General features: G+C 38.3%; 1 long non-coding RNA gene across 1 annotated transcript; it reads right to left on the bottom strand.

The window, feature by feature from the left end:
- Positions 1–11,983: 11,983 nt before the first annotated feature.
- LOC142376017 (uncharacterized) lies at positions 11,984–12,559 on the bottom strand. Its single transcript, XR_012769202.1, has 3 exons — positions 12,470–12,559; positions 12,302–12,369; positions 11,984–12,196 (listed from the first exon to the last, which is right to left on the bottom strand). It is a non-coding gene; the product is annotated as an uncharacterized LOC142376017 (long non-coding RNA).
- Positions 12,560–12,985: the final 426 nt, after the last annotated feature.

Raw genomic sequence — 12,985 nt, 5'->3', positions numbered from 1 at the left:
CTATATCTCCTTGAGACATCATCTGATCTGCACCATATTTTTTGTGCATCATTACGGAGCAGCGCTTCACACGTTGGCATTTTATATTTCTGACGTCGCTGAACCCCACCCCCACAAAACAGGAAGTGACGGTAACTCCTGTCTGGTACGTGGCATATCGCTCCAACTTTGAACACATGTCACTGGTGTCGTACTGTCGTGGACTGAAGGCGATTTGGGAGATTCAATATTTGATGGGCGTGGCCTAATGCCTCCACAGCGCCCCCTAGAACAACTAAAAACATCAGCCCCAAGCCATGCTTTCACCGACAATCATGAAACTCAGCACATCTGTGCGTCTTGTCAGGACCTACAAAATAGTGTGGGCGTGGCAGAATGGCACATTCCAATCCCTCGCCGTTTGCATACGTTCGGCTCTAAATCTCACATGCATCATCCGATTTGCACCAAACTAGATATGAATGACCTTTGTTCACATCTTAAGAGCCCAATGGGATTATATTGGAGTGTGACTCCAGTGCCTCCCCTAGATAATTTAATCAGCTATATCTCCCTGAGACATCATCCGATCTGCACTGTAGTTTTTGGTGCATTATTACGGAGCAGCGCTGGACACATTGGCGTGGTACAATGTTACACGTCACTAAAAGATCTGCCCGCTCAAACTTTTAACATATAATGCTGTGATTTTTTTCCACTGACTCTTCATAGCCACACATGATATATTGAATAGCCTTCAAGAAGTCCTCTCCAATCCTTTTCCACAAAACAGGAACTGACAGTCACTCAAATTTTCAATTTTCTTTATTAACAACACAGTGCATATTAATAACAGTACATCTGTTACATGCCAGAGTTAGCCAAAGGCTAATTTTAATCTTTAGTCCCAGTTAACAGTTGCACCCTAATAAAAAAAATAACATGGAATGTTAAACAATAAAATCATCAACAAATAAGAACTCCTTTCTGGAAGGTTAGACATCACTCCAACTTTCAACACATTCCACTTGTGTCATACTGTTGTGGAGTGAAGGCCATTTGGAATATTCGTCAAATACTCTGCCTCGTGCTCGGGTGCAGGAAAGGCGTGACACTATTGATGATGCTGCTGGAGCGGCAGTGTTGGCCCTTTTGGAGTCACAAGGTTGTGGCGTTGTTCAGCAGCGACACTTTCTGTGTGTCATAACAGACCAGAATTAATCACAGACACCAACAAGAATTTATTATGCTCATGTTTCTCTTTATATACACATTCTTTACATTGGCACAAAACATCTTTGAACGCACACTTTACCAGTCTACAGTTTAAAGGTTTTCTACTTGTCAGCACAATCAGCAGGGCAACACAGGGATTCGAACCCCGTCCCACAAGTGGGAGTACCAATACCATTGCCTTTTGCTTTTTTTTTTTTAATGCTATATGACAAGGTAAAGCAAAACTTGCATTAAGAACAGCATGCTAATTTTTGTATGTTAACTTATATTAATAGCCGTTTATCACTACTTTCAAATATATTTGTGGAAGTTACATAAATGCCGTCTTAATGCAAGAAACGAAACCTTTACACAATAAAGACTTTTGTTTACTGTTAAATAGAACACATTTTTATGTAAATTTCATAACAAGGTAATTAAAGTGCTTAGCATTCTCATTTTTTAAACCTTCTAAAATATACAGAAAACATAAACTTAATTTAAAATAAAAACTAATAGTTATATAAATAACATGTACAAAAATACTCTTCCCCCCTTCAATATACTCTCATCTGTACTTAAAGAAAAACACAAACTAATTATTTCATTAAAAGCAACATCAGCTTACAACCACACTCAGGTGTTGTTCGTTTATGTGCTGTGTGCAATGGAGTTGTTAAGCTCCTTGAGGATGTTTGTGGATTTTTATGTACAGTGTGCAATGGTAGGCTGAGGCCACCTTGTTTATCAGTGCTAGCTGTCGTCTGTCCCTGTTCTGGTGTCGTGTTGTTTCCCTGGTTCTGTGTTACTGTGTTATGTTGCTCGGAGGTTTTGGATTGAGTTAAAAACCATTTAAAAAATACTCTTCCCCCCCAATATACTCTCCATCTGTACTTCAAAAACTACATCAGCTTAAAACCACACAGTATTCCCTCATGATCACTAAAATATGTTGGTATTACCACTGCTTCTCCCTCATAAACATCTGATTTAACATAGATGTGATCTATTAAACTACCCCTTTCAGTAGTTGCTTCCTGGACTATTTGAACATATCCTCTGGTTTTAACACAATTTAAGATAGTTGATGACTTTAAAATATCATCATTAAAATCTCCCATCAATGCTATTGTTCCAGTTGCCAATTGCTCCAGCCAGTCAAGCATCTTTACCAAATTTATTTTAAATAATGACAGAGGATACTGTGGTGAGCGATAAATTACAACCATTTTAATGTTCAAATGCAAAAAGTTATAAATTAAACACTCTAGATTGACCTGTGGTGGCTTTAAAACTTCATATTCCACACCATCTGCAGTATACATGCCAACACCGCCATGTTGTTGGTCTTGCAAACCAATTAAGGATGGCTGGGTACCATCATATGATAAACGTCGGGGACTGTTGTTGAAACTGTAACCATCAATCTTTACCGTATCAGCTTGAGGTTCAAGAATCCATGTTTCTGTTACAGCAATACATTTAGGTTTCCATTGCTGAGTACAAAAAGCTAAATCCTTAACATGTCTATTTAAACTTTGGACGTTCATTAAGAACACAGTAAAAGCAGATGTGTCAAATCCCCTCAACTGTGCAGGTCCACACATCAAAAGGGGTGTCATACTCTGGATAGCAACCGTAATGTCATCCTTACAATAAATCCTTTTTGCATCAAAGTCTTGAATGGTCAAACCTGAAAGACTCCTAACTCTGCTTAGAGCAACATAAGCTTGACCAGGTGCAAAGATTTTGTTTAGACAAACAACAGCTTTGTCTACAGTTAAGCCTTGTACTTTGTGTACCGTACAGGCCCACGCCAATTTCAGTGGAAATTGTCGTCGCAATCCACCTTTAACAGTGGCTCTTTCCTCCTCTGGTACAATAGGTGTGGAACCAACCACATCCGAGGACCCATACACACACGTTTTCCTTCTGTGGATGCCTACACGATCGTCATCAAATCTAACATAAACCAATTTAGGAAACTTGTCCTTTTCTGGTATTATGATATCTGTCACAGTGCCACAAACACCGTTAACTAAACCATCCCCGACATCCACGTTTTTACACAGCATAACGCGTGCACCCTTACCCAACAACAGAACCTCTGACAAACCGGTATGTAAAGCTTTGGCGTGACTCCCTTGCAACAACCGCAATTTGCCTGTTTTTTTATCGTTTACAGAATCCTGTGCCTCAATTTTCACATATTCTGGGCAACTCTCAAACAACTGTTTCATATTATGCTCATTTACTTGTTCATTTGTTGCAAATATATGCAAGGCTGAGCTGACCTCACCTGTTTCACAAACTTTTAAAACGTTTATGTCACCAGGTAGCATAGGGGTCTCTTTTGAACGAGTCCTCATCCGGTTTAACAGCTGGGAAAACACAAAATCTTTTTGCCGAACTATTTCCGTTAGTTCCACAACTTTAAATAAATCAGACCACAAGTTGCTGCCAACCCCATCAGAATACAACGGTTTGCCTTTGACAGGAGGTAACTGGAAGAAATCTCCAACTGCCACTACGCTAATGTTTCCAAATGAGCCTACGTTTCCCGTTTGTTTGATCTGTCGCAATCTACCATGCACATATGATAGCAAATTGTGATCTACCATTGATATTTCATCTATGATGAGAATATGTACATCACTATATTTCAGACGTAATGAATTGAGCTTCTCTTCTCCCAAAGGAGTGTACGGTAAGCGTACATCAATTCCAATAGAAAATGTTGTGTGAATTGTTGTTGCTTCCAAATTATACGCAGCAATACCTGTAGGAGCAGTCAATAAAATAGGTGTGTTGTCAGGGTATTGACACATTGATGACAATAATCGTTTTGATTCATATTCAATCGCTCTAATCAAATGACTTTTACCTGTGCCAGCACCTCCTGTAATCAAAATGTGTAACGGTTCAGGATTTTTTCCATTTACCTTGTCTAAACACCATTGCCTGATTTGGTTAAAAACAGAGAACTGTCTTTCATTCAAAGATCTAATTAATGCTAAGCCTTCCATTCTACTCAGCATGCTTTTCTTCTCAAATGCATTTCCCTTGGAAGATGAACTTAAATCTGGGATGTGTTCTTTTTCATCACTCAGCGTTGCTTTTATTTCTTTCATTCCTTCCACACCCTCCAACCGTTCCATCTCCACTTCAGGACACAACTCACACCATGCATTTTCAAGCAGTACGTCGCCAACCACCTGATCTGCTGCCTCCAGGTTAAAAGATTCCACTTCGAATTCACTTCTATTTAAATCTACGACAGACTTCACTAAATGTTTGGTTCCATCAATAAATTTAATGACACCAAGTCTATAAAATTGTTCAAATCTTTCACAACCTGAAGGCTTCAGATCAGCATCAACGCGATACGGCAGAAATAATTGCATTATGCTCTGATAAAACTTTTCTGGATCTTTGGCCTCTGAAAAACGCGCATAACGAACAACTGATGGTTGTGTTCGACTTCTTTTGGCCACAAAACCTAAACCATTATTCAACTTCACAGCAGATTTACATTTTTCATTCTTGGACAGAACCCGATAGTCAGATGCAAACTTTGCAATGCACATATCGTTAAAAATATCATCTTTTGGACGATTTTTATAGCGATCAACCAAACCAGTCATCCACATTTCCTCTGAACTGAGATCATTTGTAGCTGCCTTCTGTTTCAAAACAGAAATAGGTAAACTCATTTTCACAATGTTGTCTCCAGTTGGAATAAAAACAACCTTCCTAGAACACTCCTTTAAATGCATACTGGTTAGTCGATACACCGCTTCCTGAGCACAAACGTCCCGATTATGTAGATATACACTACCAAGCTTCTTTAACGCTTCTTTAGCACTAACATTGCCATCTCTGGATGCTTCTCTCTGGGCATTTCCTAGCATGAGGCCAATTTCTTTCTCACTTTTTGACATATAAGAAACTATGTAGACACAACAAGCATATGCATCTACACAATATTGAATATCGAGATTAGCATTCCATGCTTTTAACAGCGGCGGGCTATACTGATTAATCCAAATTTCATTAATCTCTCTTTTCAAAACTACATGTGTATGTCGACTAACGCGTTTATAGACCTTTTCAAATATTTCTTGGTTTATACCCAGTCTTCTAAAAATTTCTTCTACAGTCCTATAGGGACAAGTTTCATCTGCAAGGAGACTCTTCACTTTACTTAGAATCTCCTTTGCCTGATTTTGAGCCATAGCCTCTTTACTTGCACAGGCACACTGTACATTGCTGCTTGTTTTATCCAAATTACATGTACAAGTCTTATTCTTATCCCTTTCATCACGACAAATAAATGTTCTGCTAGATGCAGGTCGGGGAAAGTTAAAACGACAAACTGTGTTTTTCTTTTTACATGATTTTGAGTGACGTTTTGAATGCTGCTGAACAGATGTAACCACTTCAAACAATGGTTCATCCTCAGATGGAAGTTCGCATGTTATATACTTATCTATAAATTCCACAACTTCCTCATCTGTGTTTTGATCTAGGATTGGAGCCCCAGAAATCCAGAAAAGGCAATGACAATGAGGGGAACCACGTTGCTGAAATTCAACACGGTAATAATAGTCAACGACTTTACCAATGGGATTAGCAGGAGACATGAGAACTTCTCTTAAGAAAACATGCCATCGAAAATCAAACATCCTGGCAGCAGTCACAGGATTGCGACGTAAGAGTTCGCATTTATCTGCCCATTCCAATTGCTCAGCCGTCTCTGTTCGCCCATCCTGTTTCAAAAGGGTATATAAAAGATTAGTCCATCTCATATCTGCTGATGAAAACGACGCAAACCAAGTAGGCTTACCCAGCTGTTTAACACAGGCTAGGATGTCCCGTTTTGCAGACTGCCAAAAAGCTGGAGTCCCTCTAATGGGTTTTAGGAACCGATAGCCATCATCAAACTCCAACAACTTCTTCAAAGTCTCCTCATTTTTCAACAAGTCACCCAAATTCTGGGATTTACCACATTGCCCTTTACGCAATGCTACTGACACATTAGAAATAACCTGTTCTAATTCAGACAAGTACTGTGCATAAAATATATATTCAACATTGGATGAAAATCTACCATCAGCATGTAAAAGCCTGTTATTAAAATACCGAAACAATGTTAAACGATGTGACCTGTTTGCATGGTAAGTATTTTGTCCAGATGGAAACAAACCAGGGAAGCACTTGGCTTCATTATCTGGATCACTTAGTAATTTTACTGGATTATTACCTTCACCAGGAGCAACATTTAAAATGTTATCCAAATACTGATCCAAAGCTTCCTGACCTATGTCAACAGGCATGAGACATGTATCCTGAAACATGCAATGATGCTGTCGATCGTGCAACAACTCTTCAGTCTCCTCCAATTCTTTTTCAGAAATATCAGGAATGACATCTTTCTCCACTACATCATCTTCATCTCTACAAAACTCATTGATCCAATTCTCATTAAAATCTATATCTTTATAGTATTTGTTAAACTGTTTTAAATACTTAAGTGCTTCCCGTACATGCAAAGTATCAACAAACTGATACTTATAATGACCTTTGTAAGTTAATTTACGCTTTAATTTTACAGCAAGCAAAGATCCTTCCATATTACAACGAGGCAATACATTACATGTTTCAACAATATTTGCTGGAACACAAGTCACTGGTCCATGTACACCATTTTGTCCCCCTTTGGGTAAAGCCAACATTTTCATGAATGGTATATGTAAAGCTATTAAATGCTGTTCTAAACTATTTAGACAAGCCAATTGTGGAGGGATAACATCCACATTTAAATTGTTGGTCACACTTTCTGGTGGCATTACACCTTTGCTCATCTTGTAATGACAGGTATAACAAATCATCAGTTTACCTCTGGATGACTCTGTCAATTTACATTGCACAGCACAACTATTGTCACATTTGTGCACATAATCTTCAGAAATGCATTTTGCTGCAATTGTAGCACTAGATTGACTTTTGGAATAGAAATCTTTCCTACACACTAAAACTTGATGTCTAAACAGCAGTCTATGACAGACACAGCAGACAAAATCCGGCCCATCTTTAACCTTATCTAAAAACTCTTTGATAACAAAGTCAATTTCTTTTAACATTTCCTTACGTTGCTGTTGATTTAATTTCACACGCACTGAAACCTTTTTCTTATGTTCTATGTTACCATGATACCTTCTTCTACTAATCTCTTTTAATTTCTGTCTGTGCTGCAAATTAAGCTTAAATTTCTTCTTACTCATTGCCTTTACATTTTCTTTATGCACTAAATTAAATTTATATTTTTCTTTACTCAATGCCTTTACATTTTCTTTATGCACTAAATTAAATTTATATTTTTCTTTACTCAATGCCTTTACATTTTCTTTATGCACTAAATTAAATTGATATTTTTCTTTACTCAATGCCTTTACATTTTCTTTATGCACTAAATTAAATTGATATTTTTCTTTACTCAATGCCTTTACATTTTCTTTATGCACTAAATTAAATTTATATTTTTCTTTACTCAAAGTCTTAACTTTCTCTTGAAACAGCAAATCATCTTTATACATTTTTTTCCACAAACTCTTACGTTTCTCTTGATACACTAAATCATTTCTGTATTTTTCTTTACTTAGAAGCTTTTTCTTCTGTTGATGTAATGACTCAAATTGATACTTCATCCTCAACAATGCCTTTACTTTTTCTCTATAAAACCTAGCTTCCCTATACTTTCTTTTTAATTCTGCAATCTTTTTCCTTTTATAAGACAATTTTGAATAATACATTGCTTTATTTTTCAATTTAATCTTGTCTTTGTACTCCAAATCATGTTGGTAATCCATCACTTTTTTAAATGTCATTTTCTTCTTTAAATGTCGAGAAGTATTTGAACCAATTGTTTCTTTACTGTAATTTTTTTTTTTTGATTTTCTTCTATGCTTGTATGGTGTGTCTGATACATCATTAACTTTACAAAAACCATAGCAAAACTCTTGCTCACCCTGCAAGACACAAGTAATAACCTCAAAATGACAACCGTCACATTTCAGATATATTCCTTCATTTATACCAGTGGAGCTTGTACACCCATATTTGACCCATTCCTTGCCATTATGCACATACAAATTCACCCCTAATGCATTTGCAGTTGCCTGCATTTCAATTTCAGAAGCTTCATGTCCTACATACTTCATACAGGACTTCTTAACATAGTCAGACACAGAAGAAAATCCTTTCCCAACCAATCGTTTACCCTCTTTGTTCTTCTCCAAATAAGAAACAGCAGCCAGTCGTACTCTGCGATGACTCTTCTGGGAACCGCTTAGGACGTGAGACACTGCTCTGAAAAAACTGTTACCATCATTTACAATCTCTTCAGTCTTACACACACTCCCCAAAGGCCCAGAAGCCGTGGATCCTTGTGTGTCCTGTTTAACAAATGTAATATCATACTTGTTGCACAAAGCTTTTGAAACATCTGTACACACAGGATTAAATGACAAATGTGTATTAGCATTATGAATAATGACACTATCATCATCCAGTACGTAACTGTTTGCAGTTTTTGTACTTTCTAAAACATTAGGTTCATTTGCTGTCTTATTTCGAACACTATACCCTTGAGAAATGGAGACCCTTTCCTTACAGTAACCATAACAACTTTGTGTTTGCTTAACACAAACAACTGTCTCGTAATGGTTACCATGAATATTTTGTAGATACACACACTGATTTGAGAACTGACCAGCAGTACATTTATATTCAAGCCATTTATCAATATAATATGTAACTATGTTCACACCCAAACAGTCTGCTGCAGCTTGAATTTCCACTTCAGTTGCCCAGGATCCAACATATTGCATCCTTGATCTTTTAATATACTCATTTATAGAGGAATTTTCATTTCTCAAAATGTTACAATACATTTGAGGATTCCTTTCTAACTGTTTTACTACAGCAAGTCTAATTTTCCTGTGCCATTTCTGAGTCCCACTTACAGCCTGACTAACAGCCCGGAAAAAACAGTTTCCGTCCCCGACGATGGGTTCCACCTTGCATGGTATCCCCAAGTCCCCAACCAAGTCAGATGATGACTCACCTTTCTCGCATTCTACGTTCAAGTGTTTGCAAACAGCTTCCGACACCACTTTTGCAAGAGGATTAAACTTTAACGCTCTAGTCCTCACATTGGTGACAAACACATCTGAAGTTACAAGATCTTCATGAGTTTCTTGTATCTTTTTACAAGATGTACTACTCTGAGGCTTCTTTTGCCCTCCAGATTTATCTGTACACAAGACTTCCTGAACACAGACAGGTTTCAACAAATTACTGCCAACTGGACTAAATGAAGTCTCATTTCTGTGCATGTCAATTTGCACACCACTAATTTCAAATTCCTTGGGACTGGTTCTCTTTTGCCTAGCATATCTCTCAATATAATTCAAAAGATCATCAAAGCCGTTTAAATACAAAACGTTGCTTTTCCCTGTAACACTTACCATTCCATTACAATCACGTGCATGGGAATCTACAACGGCATACTTTCCATTCTGACTTATAAGAGCGCAGGTATTTCCATTTATAGTCAGAACACAAGTTTCATATGTGGCACACATCTTTTGCAATCCTTCACGGAGAGTAGTGTGCGCACCAGAATCTATAAACTCACCCTGGAAAACATCTACATGTCCAGCAACAAAATCTCCATACATCACATCTAAAGTACACCCGTCAATATCAACCTGCTTCGGCAAGTCTAAAACACAGAGCGTTTCCTTCCTACCACTAATCAGATTGTTGTCCCGCAAATAAGTGTACAAGGCGTCACCTCTAACAACAACATTATCTAATGTGTCAGAATGCCATGAAAAAACACTATCCATCTTGTGCTTTGCTAAAGCAACAAGAGTCACAGCTGCACACTGCAGTCCCCCGTACTTAAACCGATCATCGCCCTGATGGAATGATCCTCTAACTGATTGCTGACTACTTGAACTGGCACCATGACGTTCGTCTGTGACCTGCGTGTCAGTAATGACTGTGGTACATGCTTCTAAACCAAAGCTACTCTGTTGTACAGAAATCGCAGACATGCCATACTCTGTCGCATTTAATGATTTCCGAAGATTCATAATGTGAATCATTAAATCATTGAAGCAAGTGTTAAATACCACTACAGATGTACCCGTTTCTGATGCCAACCCCTGTAAATTTCTTGTTCCACAGTCCACAATGACAAAGTAAGATTCATGATGGATAACCAAGCTACATGAACCCTCAAGATTAAGAATGCACATTCCATTTCTCAACAAATACATCTGTAACTTCTCACTAAATTCCTCCTCCAGATTCAAATTAAATTGACCATAACTACTACCCCCAATTAGTACTTTCCATTTTTTACCAAAAATAATCTGTCGCTCCACCAACTTGCAAAACTCTGGCTTTGTGCCTCTCTGAGGTCTTGCTGTATCAATATATTCTGCCAACTTCTGACCTTCCGCATCAACTGCATCGACATCTGATGATTTCCAAGTGCAAATTGGAGAAGTTTGGTGTTTTATAGCAGCTACAACACTACTGGACATTAAAGTATTGCTAACAGACTGATTACTATGACTAACTGTTCCTAAAATAAGAGAAGGGGGGAACCGCTCTGAACACCTGCAAGAACTGGAGTTAACACACTGACCTCTTGTTTGGCTGCACTCGAAATCCACCGACACCTCAAGCATCTACAACGACATTAGAAAACATAATTTCTTTCATTTGTATTCATTTCTTTATATTTACTACCAAAAATGTTGTTATACAAACCTCCCGGTCAGAAACGAGCTCGGACGGACAGACAGACACCAAACCAGGACAGTCAGACACCTCCCGAGGATGGGGAGAAGGCACCACATCGCAGACATCCACCTGTTTGGATGTTGCCTCAACCTATAAAACAAAATCATTACATTAACTCATCTGAATTTAAACCAAGATTCCAAATAATTTAGACCAAGTGTTTTCAGTAATACACTTTATGGTTTCATATTACTTACATATTTAACATAATAAAAAGCTAAATATGGACCACACTTACATTCTTCTTCACGGACACAAGCCCCACACCAACAGCGGCAGGAGTTACGCTCAGTGTGGCTGAAACCTGAAAGACAAAGACAAATAAATTAATTATGAACAATTATCCGCATTGAAGTTCTGAAAAGTTAACTCGCTTAAGGTTTTACAAACCTGCTGTCTCACACGCCTGGTCCTTAAGACAGCTGGTTTCTTGAGACGTTCCACAGGCTTCATCTATAACACAAACAACATGTCAGATCTGTGTCTTTTCTAAAAGACAATACTGAGACTATATTTTGAAATACACTTTGCTGCAACTTACCTCGTTGCCTGTGTGAACATCTGCCACTGCCATTGGAGAAACTTTTTCCATGGCAACCAACAACTCAGGTGAAAAACGAACAGGATTCAGGGGGATGTAACACTCCTTCAAAACTGGAGTAGCAATCTGTTACACAAAAATTGAAATAATGAATATACTAATCACATTAAAAATGCTTTACAACAAGTGGTTGTGAAACACTCACCTTATCAGGAACCACCCTTTCCTTGGGTGAATCAGAGTCAGATTCCCCCGAATGGCTCCTCTATAAAAAGAACACACAAAAGCCATTTCAGAACATTACACACCAACTTAAATCCCATCCTTGCATAAAAGTACATTGGGAACAACAAGCTTCCTTACCTTCCTGCCGTATCTCACGGTTGTCCACTCTGGAGGCGGTGGACGTGGGACTCGTTCCACTCCCTTCACAACCAGACGTGGCACATACCTCGGCTTATACGGGGCAGCTGCCTGACTCGTGGCCAGTGGCTTGGGTGCAGACAGCTCCAGGAACTGATGCGCAAACACCCAAATGCGATCACTGAGGATGCGCATCCCCTTGTTGTCGTCAAGGTGAATCTAAACCAAAATAAAAGGTATATAAATCAGCAAAACAGACAAGTAAAATAAGTATTGAATATAAATTCTCACCACTTTCTAACTTCAGAATAAGATTGTACTTACTCCATCATAACTCCACAGATCGACGCGACTTAGGGGGAAGTCCTCGGCAATGGAATAAAACGGCATCTCTGAAAAGAAAAATATGTATAATTATACAAACATCCTTTTCACCAAAGACAACTGCCATCAAAATACTGGAAATAAACTCAGAATTATTTTACTCCATACTTAGATTTGCCGAAACACGATGATACTCCTGCTGGAATAGCTCCTGTTTCTCCATGGATTCCGTCAAGCGTGGAATCATACCGATACAGAACACCTAGAGGAAGAATTGCATTATCAAATTACTTTATTTACAAATACATCAACTACTGATGCTTGGTGTTTTCAGTTTTTTTATTTCTCTTTTGTTACGTTTATTCTTCTTATTCCTTTTTTAATGTGAAGCACATTGAATTGCACTTGTGTCTGAAATGCGCTATATAAATAAACTTGACTTGAAAATAAAATAACACACCTTAGTGCAGTGCTCACGAACTGCCTCAAGGTACAACTTAAAGGCCCGTCCTGCCTCTTGGTGGTTGATGCTGGACGTGAGGTTGTTGGATGGAGCAAAAACGCAAATAGCGTCAGGACGACGAGGAAGTACGACCTTCTCAACCTCCTTGCGCAGCTGATCTGCGTCAGCCCCTGGAGTCGACATAAAGGCAAAAGATACGAAACCTCCTTGCATTTTAACAA

The sequence above is a fragment of the Odontesthes bonariensis genome, unplaced genomic scaffold, assembly GCF_027942865.1.
Source record: "Odontesthes bonariensis isolate fOdoBon6 unplaced genomic scaffold, fOdoBon6.hap1 scaffold_155, whole genome shotgun sequence".
Taxonomy (NCBI): Eukaryota; Metazoa; Chordata; class Actinopteri; order Atheriniformes; family Atherinopsidae; genus Odontesthes; species Odontesthes bonariensis.
Note: the sequence above shows the minus strand (reverse complement) of the source record. Positions and strands in the feature narration are given on the sequence as shown.